The sequence below is a fragment of the Tiliqua scincoides genome, chromosome 13 (genome assembly GCF_035046505.1).
Source record: "Tiliqua scincoides isolate rTilSci1 chromosome 13, rTilSci1.hap2, whole genome shotgun sequence".
Lineage (NCBI taxonomy): Eukaryota > Metazoa > Chordata > Lepidosauria > Squamata > Scincidae > Tiliqua > Tiliqua scincoides.
In genome coordinates this window covers 8619848-8627643 of record NC_089833.1, presented here as the reverse complement: position 1 = coordinate 8627643, position 7796 = coordinate 8619848, and the positions used below count along the sequence as shown (strand labels likewise).

The 7796-nt window shown below is 46.7% G+C and overlaps 1 pseudogene; it reads left to right on the top strand.

Annotated features, from left to right (window-relative positions):
• Positions 1–3243: 3243 nt before the first annotated feature.
• On the top strand, positions 3244–3363 carry LOC136634081 (5S ribosomal RNA; annotated as a pseudogene).
• The last annotated feature ends 4433 nt before the right edge of the window (positions 3364–7796 follow it).

The window sequence follows — 7796 nt, the reverse complement described above, 5'->3', positions numbered from 1 at the left end:
ACCACAGGCCCATCTAGTCCAGCTTCCTGTATCTCACAGCGGCCCACCAAATGCCCCAGGGAGCACACCAGATAACAAGAGACTTCATCCCGGTGCCCTCCCTTGCATCTGACATAGCCCATTTCTAAAATCAGGAGGTTGTGCATACACATCGTGGCTTGTATCCCGTAATGGATTTTTCCTCCAGAAACTTGTCCAATCCCCTTTTAAAGGCGTCCAGGCTAGACGCCATCACCACATCCTGTGGCAAGGAGTTCCACAGACCAACCACACGGTGAGTAAAGAAATATCTTCTTTTGTCTGTTCTAACTCTCCCAACACTCAATTTTAGTGGATGTCCCCTGGTTCTGGTGTTATGTGAGAGTGTAAAGAGAATATCTATCCACTCTGTCCATCCCCTGCATAATTTTGTATGTCTCAATCATAGCATGACTGCCTGAACGGAGACCGTCCTGAGCTAGGTGGACTGGGGTAGTGACTCCAAAGCGACTCCTGAAGGCAGAGCCACAAGTTCTTTGGTTGGGAACAGTAGCTGCATTTTTGGGACATCACATCACAAGGGACGGAAAGACTCCACTAACATCCAAATTGTTCTAATTAAAAAAATAGTGGCTTCCCTGATTTCCATCAAGCATGCTTTTCCGTCCCTAAAAGCAAAACCCACCCAAAAATACATTCTCACTTATAAAAGCGCCTTAACTCTAGATTAGGTTTTTTATTGCAGAAGCCCTTTGGCGATAATGGCACCAACAATAAACATGCAAAGAACTGAGGCCAAGAACATGCACTGACAGATGTTTTGCTTGCCCTCCGGCCATGTGATACTGAAAGTGGATATCAGCTGGGGAAAAAGCAAAGTGAGAAATTATGGCTGCTGCAATCTGCAGGAAATCTTTATCACTTCACTAAAAAAAGAAAGAAAAAGGGGGGAGGGAACCTCTCAAAACTTCAATACTACCACTTTCTCCTTTCCTGCCAGGAATCCTGAAATGGAGAAGCACCAACCATTAATAAATCAGCAGAACCATAAATCCATAATTGCCTGACAATCGTATTGCAAAAGAGTAAACCAAGAAGTAAATGAAAAATGGTGCCTGGGCCTTCACTTCACAATCTATGCCTCTGTAACAGCCATACAGCACAGGCCTATGCATGTCTACTCAGAAGTAAGTCCCCTGCATTCAGCAAGGTTTATTCTCCGGGAGGTGCGCGCAGGACTGCAGCCATAACCTCTTCTGGAAACTTCCACTCTTCCACCAGAATCAAGCCTTCCATTATGGAGGCAGCTCCTGGCTCGAAAGCACCCGGCACGGAGAAAGCGCATGAACCTCCTGCCAAAGAATCTTCATGGCACACTTGGCTTCATCACAGCGCAGAAGTCTGGCACGCACCAAAGCCAGTGAGTTCATGTTCCAGAACGAAGGACGCTTCTTAGAAATCTGACTTTCACGCCATAAAGCAGGTGCAGCCAACCCTGGGAAAGAAGGTGATGTCAGGGAACAGGAGACAGCCTCTGAGCGCACGCCATTGAAATGAATTGAGAATTTCGTGGTGCGTGTCCAGGGATGGCGCTGGACTTTGGTGCCTGTAATTCGGGACAGAGGCTCGCTAAAACCAGGACGTTAAACCCAAAATTCTACCCTGAGAAAAGATGGCATCCTTGGCATCCTATTTAAATTATACTCATTGAGAAAATGGTCATATATTTTTCCACTTGGCTTTTTCAATTTAAAAAAAAATAATTCTCTCATCTGAAAAAGAATGGAGGGTGGCAGAAAAGGGGCAAAATGTATTTCAGTGGGGGGGGAGTGGCACACTTATAGCACAATCCTATGCATAAGGTAAGTGTGCATAGGATTGAGGCTTCACAGCCCAATCCCATTGGGACTGCTGCCCTGCAATACAGTGGTGCTAAAATGGCCGCCGCTGTATCCTGTGGGGCAGGGGTGTCCAAAGTTTTTGGCAGGAGGGCCACATCATCTCTCTGACACTGTGTCGGGGGCTGAGGAAAAAAAGAATTAATTTACATTTAAAATTTGAATAAATTTACGTATGTTTACGTAAGTGAATATATTAAAGATGAACTTATATGAATGAATGAAGGTCTTGCAATAGCATGTTGACGATGCCCTTGTTGGAGCAGTACATGGGCTGCTGGCACTGCCCATCATTAGGGCTGGTTCCACCTTTTAGAATTCTGAAAGAAAAGCAGTGGTGTCTCTCACAGCAACAGTCGAAAACTAAACATAAATGACATGGACCCCATGCGGATCTGCTTTCTATATATACTGACTGAGGATATTTAAGAAAAGATACTCTGAGCACGTGAAAGATACTTTCCTTTCAAGTTACAATGTGGTCCAGGAATGAGGGCAACAATGGGGCAGTCTCTTGCCTAGGGGGGTATTGGCCCCTTCTATTGCTCCCAATGGTTTCCACTAATTATGCAATAGGGTAAAGTGTACTCAAGACTCCGAAACCCTAGACCAGGGGTGCTCAACACGTCGATCGCGATCGACTGGTCGATTGCGAGGCAAAATGAGTCGATCGCAGAGCCCTTAGTCTACTCTAGTCTTTAGACTAAGGGCTCCACGATTGACTCATTTTGCCTCGCGATCGACGTGTTGAGCACCCCTGCCCTAGACTCTGACTCCTACCTCCTCCATTCCTGTGGCTTCCATTCCTTCCCCCCCTCCCCAAGCATCATCACAGCTACTTTCGAACCAGCTACCTCCACAGCCTTAAGTGCTAGATCAGCGTTTGTCGATGTTTGTCCCTCGATGTACCACCTTGCATGGTCTCCCTATTGGAAGTACCACTGAATTATCTGGTGATGACATCCTTCCAGATTGGGAGGCCAGATGCAACACAAACAACATTGCTAAGAGGCTAAAGGTGGATGAGAGGGCATTTTCAAGCTCTGCCCATCAAGCTAAGCTTCCTACCACTGCTTGTCGCTTTGTATTACTGATCTCATTGCCAGGCAGTGGGGATCTGGTGGTCCTGTGTGTTCCACCAAACACCACCACGAGTACCACTGATTGGGAAACACACTAGAGATTTGTTTTAAACAATTTTAGAAAAAGAAATATTATACCCTAAGCCCACAGCGAAGTTGCTTCTGGGTTCAATTATTTGAATTCCCTGCGTCAAAACACAGGGCAGGGTAGGTATTTTTTTAAAGACTTCTCAAGTGAAAATAAGAACACAACAAGCTTAATCAATTAATTAAAATGAAAAAAAATCAACAAAAACTGTTACTCTGCACATGCCTGATCTCATCTGATCTCGGAAGCTAAGCAGGGTCAGGCCTGGTTAGTACTTGGATGGGAGACTGCCTGGGAATACCGGGTGCTGTAGGCTTATACCAGAGTCTTTCCATGCCTGATCTCATCTGATCTCGGAAGCTAAGCAGGGTCAGCAGGATGGGAGACTTCCTGGGAATACCAGATGCTGTGGGCTTATACCATAGTCTTTCGAGACTGAAGGTTGCCAACCATGTAGTGTTGTGAGAGTTGGAGAAAAAAGCTTCTCTGCCCGCATCATCATGCTGTATAGCACTTACCCTGCACATGTCTGATCTCGTCTGATCTCGGAAGCTAAGCAGGGTCAGGTCTGGTCAGTACTTGGATGGGAGACCGCCTGGGAATACCGGGTTGCTGTAGGCTTATACCATAGTCTTTCCATGCCCGATCTTGTCTGATCTCGGAAGCTAAGCTGATCTTGGCTGAAAAGGCCAATTCCGGAGTGACAATCCCTTCCACACCGGGAGCAAGTGCAGTCTGCACCTGGTCTGTCTCCCTGGCTATGGGCCTTCCTTCTTTGCCTCTTAGCCTCAGACTGTTGGCCAAGTGTCTCTTCAAACTGGGAAAGGCCATGCTGCACAGCCTGCCTCCATGCGGGCTGCTCAGAGGCCAGGGTTTCCCACTTGTTGAGGTCCATCCCTAAGGCCTTCAGATCCCTCTTGCAGATGTCCTTGTATCGCAGCTGTGGTCTACCCGTAGGGCGCTTTCCTTGCACGAGTTCTCCATAGAGGAGATCCTTTGGGTAGGCTTATACCATAGTCTTTCGAGACTGAAGGTTGCCAACCATACATACCAACAAAAATGAATTTAAATGATTTATTTCTTTTTTGCTTGTGCATGCTCGCCACTTACCAAGAAGCAAGTTTCCACAGTCACCATCCAAAGCTCTGGAGAGCAAGTTACTTGTAGCCTCCACCCATGAGATGAGGAAGGCTGTAGCACACATCAAGTACAGATTGGAAATGTGGGGAAGTGCAGGCGTGGTAAAGCTTTCCTTCCTGCATGGGGAGATTTTGCAGAGAACCCATACCTCTGTGCGTGCACAGGAGTGCCATTTCTGGGACAAAGGATTGTCGGCATCCACCTCCCTTGCACACTCCAGCTTGGGATCCCTTCTTACACAACTCCATTCTTTGCCACACCTGTCAGGGTTGTAGACAGGAAATCCTGGCTTATGATGCAATTACTCCACATGCCCCACCAGGAGACGTAAACAAACACTGAGTCAACACTGTCAAGCGGATAAAATATTAGCCTTCAGCCTGGGAGAACCTGGGTTCAAGGGAATCTACCACATGGCCTCGGGGCAACTTATCAGATGCTTCAGCTGGCGCAATATGAATTTGATGGGTGTTGGATACAATCACATGACTGCTTTGTTGCTCTTGCCAGTTTGTTTCCAGGGGTGATTCAAGGTTAAAGGATAAATGCGGTGGTTCTTAAACCTTTAAGCACCAGGACCCACTTTTTAGAATGACAATTTGTCGGGACCCACTGGAAGTAATGGCGTGGCTGGAAGTAATCATCAAGCAGGAAAACTTTTTAACACCCCCCCCCCATACAATCAAATCAATTTTATTTAAACTAAAGAAGAACCCTCCGAAGCCGTTCCTAATCTGCTAAAAAAAACAACAACACCCAAACATCCTAAAGGCTGCAATCCTATCCACACTTACCCAGGAGTAAGCCCCATTGACTATCATGGTTAAAAACATATACACAGTAGACTGTTTGAAGTATAGATCTGTAGCATTTCCCCAAATGCATTCGCAGACCATAGTAGCATCAAGTCTAACATATCAAAAATGAAATACACATTAAAATGAATGGGGAGCCACCTGAAATTGGCTCACAGTCCACCTCGTGGGTCCCACCCTACAGTCAGAGAAACACTGCTTTAATGCTTTACACAGTTTGGGGCCAAACTAGTTTAAGAACCACCATTCTCAACAAAAGCCTACCCAGTCCCAGAGATCATGCAAGGAGGCTTTCCTCGCATGTCCTATCTGAGGCATGACTGGGAAAGGACACATAAGGAGGCCTTGTCTGTTTAATAAACTTTAATAAACTTTATTTGTATCCTGCCCTTCTCCCTAAAAGGGGCCCTTCTCCCTTGGAACCCCCTCCCACGAGGCTGCCTTCCTTGCCAACATACCAGTAGAGACTGAATAACTTATTGTTTCAGCAGGTTTTCGCCATTCTCTTTTGATGGTTTCATTTTTCGCCAATGGGTTGATCTCTTAGTGTTCTTCTTCCTTGTGCGTTATTTCTTCAGTTGTTTGCTTGGCTGTTTTGTTCTTGTTTTTTAAAAAAAGTTTTGATTTTTTTTTAAAATATATTGTATGCAGCCTTGGAGAAAGGTGGGATGGACAGATGTGCAGACAGATATTTCAATTTAAAAAACCATAATGAGTGACAGCCTAATCCTATCCACACTTTCCTGGGAGTAAGCCCCATTGACTCTAATGGGACTTACTTCTGAGTAGACATGCATAGGATTGGGCTGTAACTTACTACCCCTCAGTCTCGCTTACCCCCATCTGTAAAATGGGAATATTAAAGACCTGCCTCAGAGGGCTGCTGTCAAAAGGGCAAAATATTACATGGAGCACATTTTAAGAGAGGGTTATCTTGGTGATATGCTGTCACGGCAGCTGATCTCCTAAAATCAGTGATGTGCCCTTAGGTGCCCCTAAAAACAACACTGCTCTAATCACGCCCCGCCTCTTTTCATCACTGGAAGGTGAGGCTGGAAGTATAAACCTGTCAACTAGGAGCTTTCTCCCCCAGTCTTTGACTCAAGATGTTGCTGCATGAAGACAACATGTGTGCCAAGATCGGGGAGGGGAGAGAGGAGGGAACAAGCCCCCTCACCTCCTTAACCTCTGCATTACTCCCCACTGACATCAACGTTGAACGAAATCCAAAGATTAGACACACAGCTGGCTTCTGCTGACACCATAGGGGGAAAAGAAACATTCCTCTCCATGCCAGTCACTTCCTCCGAAAGGCATGAAGTGAACACTCGGGCACCAGGGCCAAAGCGAGAAGCTGGAGCTGGGTGGCAGGTTCAGGGAGCCCAATGGCAAAGGAAGATTGTGCAGGAGCACAGATTCAGGCACCTTCATATTAGAAGCACAACACACCCACAATTCCCCAGGGCTCCCAACCCAGCAGCTCTTTGCTTGTCCAGATGCTGAACGTGCACCAGATTCTGACCAGTGGGAACGGCATGGCCAGAAAAGGATGCTCTGCACATGTCCAGAGAGAACTCTCCAACTTAACTTGTAGATATCATGGCATAAAAGCAGTGGGAATTTCAGTATTTATGCCCCAGCACCTTCTACTCTGGGGGCATCTTCAGGGTGACCTGTAATCAGGATATGTAGTAATAAAGAACTAAGAATAAAGCAATTTAAAAATGGCAAACCACCTGCTAGCAGTAAAATCAAATATGAAAACTAAACCCAAAAAGAGAAGGGATAAAAGAGAACTCTGTAAAACTGTTCATGAAAGGAGTCACAACTCAGCGTAGAGAAGGCCCCAGGTTCATGAAAGGAGTCACAACTCAGCGTAGAGAAGGTCCCAGGTTCATGAAAGGAGTCACAACTCAGCGTAGAGAAGACCCCAGGTTCATGAAAGGAGTCACAACTCAGCGTAGAGAAGACCCCAGGTTCATGAAAGGAGTCACAACTCAGCGTAGAGAAGGCCCCAGGTTCATGAAAGGAGTCACAACTCAGCGTAGAGAAGGTCCTAGGTTCATGAAAGGAGTCACAGCTCAGCGTAGAGAAGGCCCCAGGTTCATGAAAGGAGTCACAACTCAGCGTAGAGAACATCCCAGGTTCATGAAAGGAGTCACAACTCAGCGTAGAGAAGGCCCCAGGTTCATGAAAGGAGTCACAGCTCAGCGTAGAGAAGGCCCCAGGTTCATGAAAGGAGTCACAGCTCAGCGTAGAGAAGGCCCCATGTTCATGAAAGGAGTCACAACTCAGCGTAGAGAAGGCCCCATGTTCATGAAAGGAGTCACAGCTCAGCGTAGAGAAGGCCCCATGTTCATGAAAGGAGTCACAACTCAGCGTAGAGAAGACCCCAGGTTCATGAAAGGAGTCACAACTCAGCGTAGAGAAGGCCCCAGGTTCATGAAAGGAGTCACAACTCAGCGTAGAGAAGGTCCTAGGTTCATGAAAGGAGTCACAGCTCAGCGTAGAGAAGGCCCCAGGTTCATGAAAGGAGTCACAACTCAGCGTAGAGAACATCCCAGGTTCATGAAAGGAGTCACAACTCAGCGTAGAGAAGGCCCCAGGTTCATGAAAGGAGTCACAGCTCAGCGTAGAGAAGGCCCCAGGTTCATGAAAGGAGTCACAGCTCAGCGTAGAGAAGGCCCCATGTTCATGAAAGGAGTCACAACTCAGCGTAGAGAAGGCCCCATGTTCATGAAAGGAGTCACAGCTCAGCGTAGAGAAGGCCCCATGTTCATGAAAGGAGTCACAG